A 10346-nucleotide genomic window follows, 5' to 3' on the forward strand; every position below is an offset into this window, starting at 1 on the left:
TGCCAATAGTAATCCTGTTGTGTATTAATGTAAATTCATAAGGGCAGTTATAAATAGTCAACTGTTGTTGTAGTTCAAATCCTTAACTATCTGTCTATGACTTTGCAAGCTTGTGTTTTAAGCGGGAATGTTTGCTTTAATTGGTTGCAGCCTAGCGGCGGTCCGTATAAATAGATGTCAAGCGGTTGTTAGAGCCACTTCTGTGTTGTCTGAATAAATGAACTGTTACTTTCACTCTTGTCTCTTCAATGCCTCACTGATCCCAGTATTTAATAGTGGCGATGAAGGTGGGATATGCTGCTAAGGAAGAAAGATCTGGAGGTCTGAGATCCAAAAGTCACTAAGGGGTAAGACCAGGCATCAGTACCCTGGTAGGAACAGCATTCCCCCCCCTCTGTCTGCCAGCAAGCCACTCTGGAGACATCACTGTCCTGAGGGATCTGTCCCTAGGATCCGCACAGAAGCCCTTAGCAGCATAAGGCATTGAAAGATTCCATAACAATCAGCTATGGCCAAGGTCGGCAAGCTATCCAAATTCAACGTATCACACCTAGAGAGATGGAGTTCGTATGTTTCCCAGGTTGAAAATTATTTGAAAGCAAACCAGATCAGGGAAGATAGCCTAAAGGCTGCAACGTTACTATGCATATGCGGCCAGGAGACTTTTGACATACCAGAGAATCTAGTTGCCCCAGCCAGTTTGGAGTCAGTTACCTACGCTGAGTTGAAGAGGAAACTCAAAGAGCACTTCGAACTGAGACTATCCATCATTGCCTGGAGACACACGTTCAAGCAGAGAGAGCAGTAGCCAGGGGAATCAGCTACGGAATTCATGGCTGTCCTGAGACAGGTGTCCAGACTCTGCGAATTCCCAGACTTAGAAGATCGGCTCAGGGACCGACTGGTATGTGGCCTGAGAAACAAAGACTTACAGCAGAGGCAGTTTGCAAAAGAGACTTTGACGTTTCAGGACGCCTTGAAAGAAGCAATGGCAAAAGAGGCCACTGGGGGAAGCTGTCAAGGCTTTACGAACCTCAAAGAATGTCCACAGCCAAACAGCCGTCAATCATGAAGACTCAGAGAGAGCCGACGACCCAGACGAAAACAGTGAGATTGACCGGGTGCAGAAGTTCCCAGAAAGAAGGCAGCAGCCATTTGACAAGGCAGCTTTCTTCCCTAGCTGTGCTGGCTGCGGAGGACAGCAGCAGCACTCAGAATGCAGGTTTTGTACAGCTGTGTGCTGAGCATGTGGCAAACAGGGCCACATCGCTATCGTCTGTAAAGGTCGCCAGAGGGAATCTCCACCCAAAGTCTTCCCCAGGAAAGGTAAAGGGGCCCCAGGGCAAAACAGAGTAGGATATTGCTCTGGAAGGAGGAGCATTCTGAGAACAGGAGCCCATCGCACCCTTAAAGAAAAGTTTAGATAAGAGTCAAGCTACAAGGAGTTCCATGCACAATGGGACACCAGGTCAGCCCTGTCCATAATTTCATACAAAATCTTCAAGTACATTTGCAGCCACAGCAGGAAATGAGTGAGACTCAAGCCGTCAAATTTAGTGTTGACAGATTTTCAAAATTCCCATGTAGTGGTTAAAGGCGAAGCTACATTCAAAGTAAGATTCAAAGAGTTTGAAGGTCCCCTCAACATCGTGGTGGTCGATGGCCAGCGCACAAGCCTGATCAGCTTAGACTGGTTTGATGCCCTGAGCATCCATGTGACTGGCATCAACAGAACTCAAACAGCGGATTTGGCAGCTGTCTGCCAGGAGTTTGCTGATGTATTCATCCCCCGCTTAAGCAAATATAAGGGAGCACCAATCACCATCCATCTTGATCCAACCATAACCCCAATCAGGATCAAGCCTCACAGAGTGCCTTTTGCCCTTAAACCCAAGATAGATGCAGAGCTAGATAAATTAGTGCAGCAAGGTGTGTTGCAACCGGTAGATAGCAGTTTGTGGGAAACTCCCATAGGCACACCCATGAAATCAAATGGGGAAGTGCACATATGTGCTGATTAGGTAAAGGTAAAGGTTCCCCCACACATGCGTGCTAGTCGTTTCCGACTCTAGGGGCCAGTGCTCATCTCCGTTTCAAAGCCGAAGAGCCAGCGCTTGTCCGAGGGCGTCTCCGTGGTCATGTGGCCGGCATGACTAGACGCCAAAGGCGCACAGAACGCTGTTACCTTCCCACCGTAGTGGTCCCTATTTTTCTACTTGCATTTTTACGTGCTTTCAAACTGCTAGGTTGGCAGAAATGTGCTGATTACAAGTGCACTATTAATAAGGTGCTTCAGCAGCATGCATATTCGGTACCTGTAGTGAGCCACAACCTGGCATCACTACAGGGAGGTCGCTTATTTGCAAAGTTGGACCTGGCACAGGCGTATCAGCAACTGCCTATAGATGATGCTATGGCCGAGGCTCAAACAATAGTTACCCATAGAGGACATTCAGGGTTTGTTGCCTGCAGTTTGGGGTCAGTGTGGCCCCAGGGCTTTTTCAGAGCATGATGGAACGCACACTCAAAAATATTCCAGGTGTGTGTCCTTATTTCGACAATGTCCTAATAGCTGGGGAGTCAGCACAAATATTAGCAGAACGTCTAAGAGCTGTTCTTCACCGCTTCCGTGAAGTGGGGCTGAAGTTCAGGAGAGACAAATGTCAAATAGGTGTGAACTCTACAGAGTTCCTTGGGTTCTGCATTGACGCCACCAGAATCGACCCCGCTGACTCAAAGCTCAAGGCTATTCAGCAGGCTCCCAGACCTCAGTCAAAGGGGGAGCTACAGGCATTTTTAGGGTTACTCAATTTCTACCATGCATTACTTCCTCACAAGGCTACATTAGCAGAGCCTCTACATAGGCTCCTGGATAAAAGGGCACCATGGCAGTGGACCAGCGTCCATGACAAAAGTTTCAAAGCAGTCAAATCACTGCTGTTGTCAGACTCTGTGTTAACACATTTCAATGAGAAACTGCCTATCAGTATTGCATGTGATGTTTCTTCATACAGGATAGGAGCAGTTTTGAGCCATTTAATGGCTGATGAAAGGCAAGCTCCCATAGCATACTATTTGAGGACACTTTCCCCCGCAGAAACAAATTATGCACAAATTGATAAGGAGGCACTGGCTGTACTGGCAGAAATAAAGAAATTCCATTATTTCCTTTATGGTTGCCCATTTACAGTCTTTACAGACCACAAACCTCTTTTAGGTCTGTTTAATGCAGACAAGCAAACCGCTCAGATCCTCTCTCCCTCAGATCCTCTCTGCTGAGGTGGTCAATCATTATGGCAGCCTACAGTTACAGGCTAGTCCATAAGCCTGGCAAGGAAATGGGCCACACTGATGCACTCAGCAGGTTGCCCCTGCCTCATTCAGAACCAGACCCCGCACCTGCTCCACGCATCCTGGCAATCCAGGATCTACCAGAGTCTCCCCTTCACGCAGGGTATGTGGCTGCTGAAACAGCCACTGACAAAACACTCAGTTGTGTTTTGAACTGGGTGCTGAGGGGGTTGCCAGAATCCAGTCCTGGAACAGAATTTCACAATTTCATCAGAAGACAAGATGAGCCATCAGCATACAAGGGCTCCATTCTTTGGGGAAGCCGGGTTATAGTTCCACACACATTGAGGACTAGAGTCTTAGAATCTCTGCATGAGGGACATCCTGGAATAGTCAGGATGAAGGCACTCGTGAGAAGCTACCTGTGGTGGCAGGGTTGGATAAGGATATAGAGGCTCAAGTGAAAGGATGCCAAGTTTGCCAGCAGTCCAGACCTGAAATGCCTCAAGTCCCAGTATATTGCTGGGAAACCACGCAAACTCCCTGGTCTAGGATCCACATAGACTATGCTGGACCTTTCCAAGGACAGGTGTTCCTCATTGTAGTGGACATTTACTCCAAGTGGCTGGAGGTAGCACCTGTTCCTACTATGACTACTGCCAGGACCATCCAGGAACTGCAGAGAATCTTTGCCACTCATGGCTTACCTGATGTAATTGTGTCAGACAACGGGGCACAATTTACTGCTGCTGAGTTTCAGTCTTTCTTAAGGACTAACATGATTAGACATGCCACATCAGCCCCTTTTCACCCGTCCTCAAACGGCCAAGCAGAGCACATGGTCAGAACAAACAAGGAGTCATTTAAAAGAACAGTGTCTGGAGATTGGTATAATCGGCTGGCAGACTTTCTGCTCTGCCAGCATTCAACTCCCTGCACATCTATGGGCTGCAGCCCAGCGGAAGTAAGATGGGGACATTGGCTGACCATGAAGCTGGACCATCTCCATCCAGGCTGAGTTGCATCAGACACAGCACAGCCCAAGCCCCCGAGGAACTTGCAAGTTGATGACCGAGTTTGGGAAGAAACTATGGACAAGGGGCACTGTGGGTGGTAGCTGTGGTTTGTAAGGTGTAGGGACCAATGTCATATGAAGTGGTCCTGGAATATGGTAGGGTGGTTCGCCATCACATCGATCAATTGCACCGGTGGCAGGGTAATCAAACCCTGGCTGCCGACAGGGAGGAGAACCAGGAGCTGCCTGGCAGATGCGATGTGCCGGAGACTTTCGTTGCTTGTGGGACTCACAGACACATGTTTTGGCCTTGGGTGAGTTACCCCCGAGAAAGGGAACTGCACCCACAGGACAAGACTTGCTTGCGGACCAGTTTCCCAGTCTGTCTGGAACTGCTCCGTCCACAAACATAAGCACAGATCTACCCAGCCAATTCAGTCAAAAAGACACTGGTCTACCCGAAGTGAGTGAATCAAAGAGCCCCAGTCTACCCAGCCAGTCAAGGGGGCTGGTAGACTGGAAACTACCGGCAGTAATGCGACAATCATAACAGTCGCAGAAGCTGCCTGCCTATTTACAGGACTATGTATATTTTCTTGATATGTGAGTCATCTAGGGGGAAGGGATGTTGTGTATTAATGTAAATTCATAAGGGCAGTTATAAATGGTTTACTGTTGTTGTAGTTCAAATCCTTAACTGTCTGTCTATGACTTTACAAGCTTGTGTTTTAGGTGCTTTAAACTCATTGGTTGCTGCCTAGCGGCAGTCTGTATAAATAGATGTCAAGCGGCTGTTAGAGCTGCTTCTGTGTTGTCTGAATAACCAAACTGTTACTTTCACTCTCGTCTCCTCAATGCCTCACCAATCCCAGTATTTAATAAATCCTATTTTATTTTGGAAGTTTACAGTACATAACAATTGAATAATCAGGCTAACAAAACACCTTGCATTTATAAATGTCCTCCACTTTTATTTATTACATTTTTAAGAATTGCCCATCTACCTCAGACTAGAGAGACTAAATATTGTGCTACAAAAGATTACCTGGATGGAGTCGTAGATTCTTCTACATCTAAAATCCTTTGTCCTAAGATTAATTTAGCTTGATTTGACCTTAATGATAGAATATCATCACTGCCATAATAATTCAGTCCCCTTTGGACTTCTTTTACTCAGGAGATTTGAAATTATTTGCCAGTATTAAATGGACCAACTGGGTATAAAAGATTTAACCAAAGACTGGATTCAAATTTATTGCTTCCTACTAAAGTATCATACTTGTGACAGAGTGGAGATATGGAGATGCTTCTTCAAAATTTAGTCTGGACTCAGTTGTAGCCATGTTTTCTATTATTTTATCTGAGTCCTGTATGCTTGGATTTTAGCTGCAGTTTTACTAAAGCAGGTATAAACTGTGGTTCTTGACCAGCTTAATAAATCTATGTAGATGGTTGATCTCTGTGCATTTTGGGATACATATAAACCAGATGATCATTCTGGCTGCCAGAAGATTGAAAAACTGACCCTAAATATTGAAAGGTCTTTGGCATGTTCAATGGTATGTCCGCCTAACTTTAAGTTTGTCTCTTTCAGGTATATGGAAAAAGAAAGGATCCTGATGTGGGCAAAATTTATTTTTAATTCCTCCTTACTGCAGTAACTGATAAATGATCCCAAAGCCTTTTTTAAGGTCAATAGAAATCAAGGAAGAATTACGGCACACAATAATACTCTGATGGACTAATTTGACAGAGTGACAGGCAGGATTACTTAAACAGAGCATCATTGAATTTATATAAAAATTAAATAAAATGCATCTTTGTTTAGTTCCACTCCTTCTTTGTATTTCCCTTGTGACATGTCATTGCTTACTACACATGACCTTCCATCTCAAATTCTCATGAATTTTAATAAGCAAAAGCAATAGACATTTATCTAAAGTATTTAAATTTATACTACAGTTTATCTCTAGATCCTGTGTCAAAAGTAAATCTAAAATCAATAAAGGCTGTGTAAAGGGAGACGCAGTACTATGGGTATACTTTTCTACTAAATTCTGTGACACCATAGGATTGTTTAATGTTGATTGACTAATCCAATCTGTGTCCATCAAAATATTTTCTGATTTAACCCAATGAAGAGTTTTCCATGAGTCTGATTTCCTAAAGTAATTGGGCATACTTTAGCAGGATGGTGTCTTTTGTCTTTGGTGTTATAACAAGCCCAGTCCATAGTAATCTTGGCCTTTCAAAACTACTTGGAATCCATCTGGTGCAAAAGATTGTGAGAAAATAGTTAAGAAGGAATCAGCTGGAAGAATATAAATACTGCCCTGGTTTTACAATAGGCATACCAGTTCCTGATCTTATTTCTAGGCATAGTTCAAAGTGTTAGATCCCTAAAGGAACATGTCTTTCACATAAATTTACCTAGATATTAAGATACAAATGTGAAATCCTTTTCCAAGTTTTTACCATCAGAATTAATATGGATTGTCAATGAAGACAGAACTTATTTATTTGTTGTTCTACGTCTGTTTGATTTCTTTTTCAGGAAGTCATGGCAGGAGGTACATTTGTTGCACTTCAGGTAAACGCCTTTTATTTGTCCAAGTTTCTATTAGTTTTATATTTATAGGTAAGAATACAATTTCTATTCTATTGTATTATTATTATTATTATTATTATTATTATTATTATTATTATTATTATTATTATTATTTATTATTATTATTATTATTATTATTATTATTATTATTATTATTATTATTATTATTATTATTCCCTTTTTATATTAATTATATTAACTATAAGATGCTTAAATAAATTAGCATTTAGTTATTTAATATAAAACTATCTACCAACTATTATATAGGAGCAAATGCAGCCTGAGATATGACTTTCAATTGAGCTGTGAATAAATCCATAAGCTGAAGAACCCTTAGATCCTTCAGCATTGCTGAGGTTCCATCCTGGGGTGTGAGGACTTAAGATAGCTTGCATCGTGTTGAAGGCTAACAAGAGGACTCCAGTATATACTTTCCTGTTGATCAACTTGTAAAATGGCACTTCTGAAAGAAAAGTGCCTTTATAGTATTTCTTTATGGCTCATTAATGCAGGTGACGTGTTTTCAGTCATTCCCTTTTTCCCTCCCTCTTTTCAGAGTTATAAAGAGCTTAGCTGGGGTGCTGAGGAAGCCTTGGTCACCTGTAGAGAGTCCCCCAGAGGAAAAAGGTAAGGGTGGCTTGGAAGGGAATGGAAGGTTTTTGCTTTGTTAGAATCTGTCCTGAGGAGTGGAATAAATATAAGCTAAATAAGAAAAGATTTCACTACCATACAATAAATAGAGAAGAGTAGAGGGGAAAAAAGATAAAAATTGGTCAGCTGTCTAAAATTAAATTTTGGTGATGGTAGTGCTGCAATATTCAGATAGTTACAATATTTACCAATTTACCAGGTCCTCACTTCTTTAGTGAAATGAATATTTGCTTCCTATTCTCTTTCTCAGATGTTTATTGCAGCCAAATTGTCCAAAAATTTATGTAAGGTGCTATGGTAAAAAGAATTGTTTGACTTTGTTTTATCATGTTTAAGGTTGTTCTTCCTTCCTTCCTACCTTTAATGGAGTTCTGAAGTCATGTAATTTAATTTTTGAACATATTTCTGTGTAATTTAAACTTTATTGTGTTAATTAATTTTTGTCTATGTTGTGCTATCAGTCACTTTCCTGTGACATTTGCAACTTTGTCATAGATAGATAGATGATAGATAGATAGATAGATAGATAGATAGATAGATGATAGATAGATAGATAGATAGATAGATAGATAGATAGATAGATAGATGGATGCAGACAGACAGACATAGATATATTTGGAAACCAGCATTTTAGTTAATGTCCCGTATCTAAGATAAGTTTATTCTCACTGCAGTTAAAAGCACAGTTGCATCTCCTGAAAAGAGTCATTCTGGAGAATATGATTCTGTTCTATCCTTTGATCCTTGTAAGCCAGAATTAATGCACCAGCTTGAATAAACAAGTAAAAGTAATGTTATAAACATTCCAATGGTTAGCAATCAGTAAACTAGTATTCTATCAATCAATAAGCCTGCATATATAAACAAATTAGGACAGTTGAGCTTACTAGAATTAGGTAGCCATGCTTAGGAGTAAGGACCTTGAAGTATAATAGTCACTCATCTACTCTGAGAAAAGATTGGACATATAAAACGTTCAGAAGAAGGTACGGCATCTTTGTCCAGGACAGTCCCAAGTGGAAGGAAAAGTTTATTCTGTTTTCTCTTGCCCTTATATCTCCATTTAGAGAAGGCTTGGATTCCAATAGAATCTATTTTCAAAACTGACACATTATTTAGCATTAGAGGACAACAAATGAGTTTCTGAAATGCAGAACAGATGGTGCTCTATCATCTGATTGCCTCTGCTCATTGACTAGTCAAACATATCACACAAGCACAGCAACACGTTAGTATTTGCAAAGCCTACTGGGGAGCAGAGGATTGGATTGCCAGCTTCTAGGACAGGCTCCTTTGCAACAGCCCTATTCAAAAGTGTTAGGAAACAGGTAGGCAGGACAGACAGACATCTTAATTTTCAAAGGAAGCAAAGACATCAATTTTCCATCAATTATTCAGTGGTCTGAAGAATTCAACCTTCTTTCTAAATTTGAACAAACATTTTAGTACTGAGATTTATATTTAGAGTAGTGTTTAGAATTTTGGATTATACATACTATTCTGAATATTAAAGTTCTTCTGCATGAACTGATTTAAATGCTAAAAACAGCCATTTTTTGTATGTAGGGCTTGTTTTTTCCTGTTGTTTATTTTTCTTGTCTTGTATTTTTCTTTTAATTAACAAAACAGAAATTGCTAAACATAAACTTAATTTGAATTTTTGTATTTTTGCTTAATGCTTCTAGAACTGATTCACCATGTGGATTCTTCCACTTGGATTTCATCCACATCTTCGATCTAAGTCCTCAAAGCTCATCACAGTCTATATTTTAATGTTAATTCTATCAGTTGGCTTTACTTCATGTCAAAGAAACTCCATTAAACACCAGGTTGACAGTAGAAGTGAGTAGCAACTTTCTGACTTTTCAATGGAAAGTTTGATTTGCTGCAGACTCTACCCTTGATTATTTTTCTTCTCCACATTCTAGCATCAAGTTTTATGAAGAAAGTCATGTGGAATTTTAAAAAGCTTTAAGTTTTTTAAAGTAAACTTTAATTCCAAGGACATGTTCATGCTATATTCTTGTCATCAGTATGGAAATGGTGACCGTTGTCTTCTTCCAGAATGTTTTTCCCCTCTTCCCAATCCTGCCTAAAGTCTGATTACTTAAATTTGTAATCAGGCCTAATGTTGTTTAACTTAGACAAGGCAGGTTAAATGCCATAAGCTGCTTAAACCCTCCTAAACACATGTCAGATTTAATCTAGAATAAGTGGGTCCCTTCTTTCTCAACGCACCGGACTGCTCCAGAATAAGAACCTTCCTTAAAAGTCGCCCGGTTCGGCTCCGTGATAGCCGGCGATGGAAAATATCTGGTCCAAACCCAAAACCCGAAGTGAACAAGTGCACGCGGTCTCACGCCTGCGCTTCCTGCTTGGAGAGCGCCGCGGGACTCTGCGTGGACTACCTGTGGCGAGAAATCAGTGAAAAAGGCTCGTCAGGGACCGAGAAGGAGTTCTAGATGCAAAGCTCCGCAAAGGGGGCGGGAAAGAGTCCGAAACGTGGGTTCGTTGCTGAATGCAGTGCTCAGGGAGCCCCAAGGGCTGCACAGAGTTGGCTTGGCTCCGCTCTCGAGCTGCTCTTTCTTGCAAAGCGAAATGAGTCCGGCAGGTGAGATGGGCGGCCACATAAACTGAATAAAATAAATAGAAGCGGCCAACTCTCCGCCCAGGCTCAGGCCAACCGCAAGCGCCCCGCAGGCGCCCTGGCAGGTTTGGCCAAGCGAAGACGGACCCGCTGGCCGGCCGGCCTAGCTTCGTGCGCATGCGTGGCTTTATTTA

Source organism: Vipera ursinii (genome assembly GCF_947247035.1).
Source record: "Vipera ursinii genome assembly, chromosome: Z".
Taxonomy (NCBI): Eukaryota; Metazoa; Chordata; class Lepidosauria; order Squamata; family Viperidae; genus Vipera; species Vipera ursinii.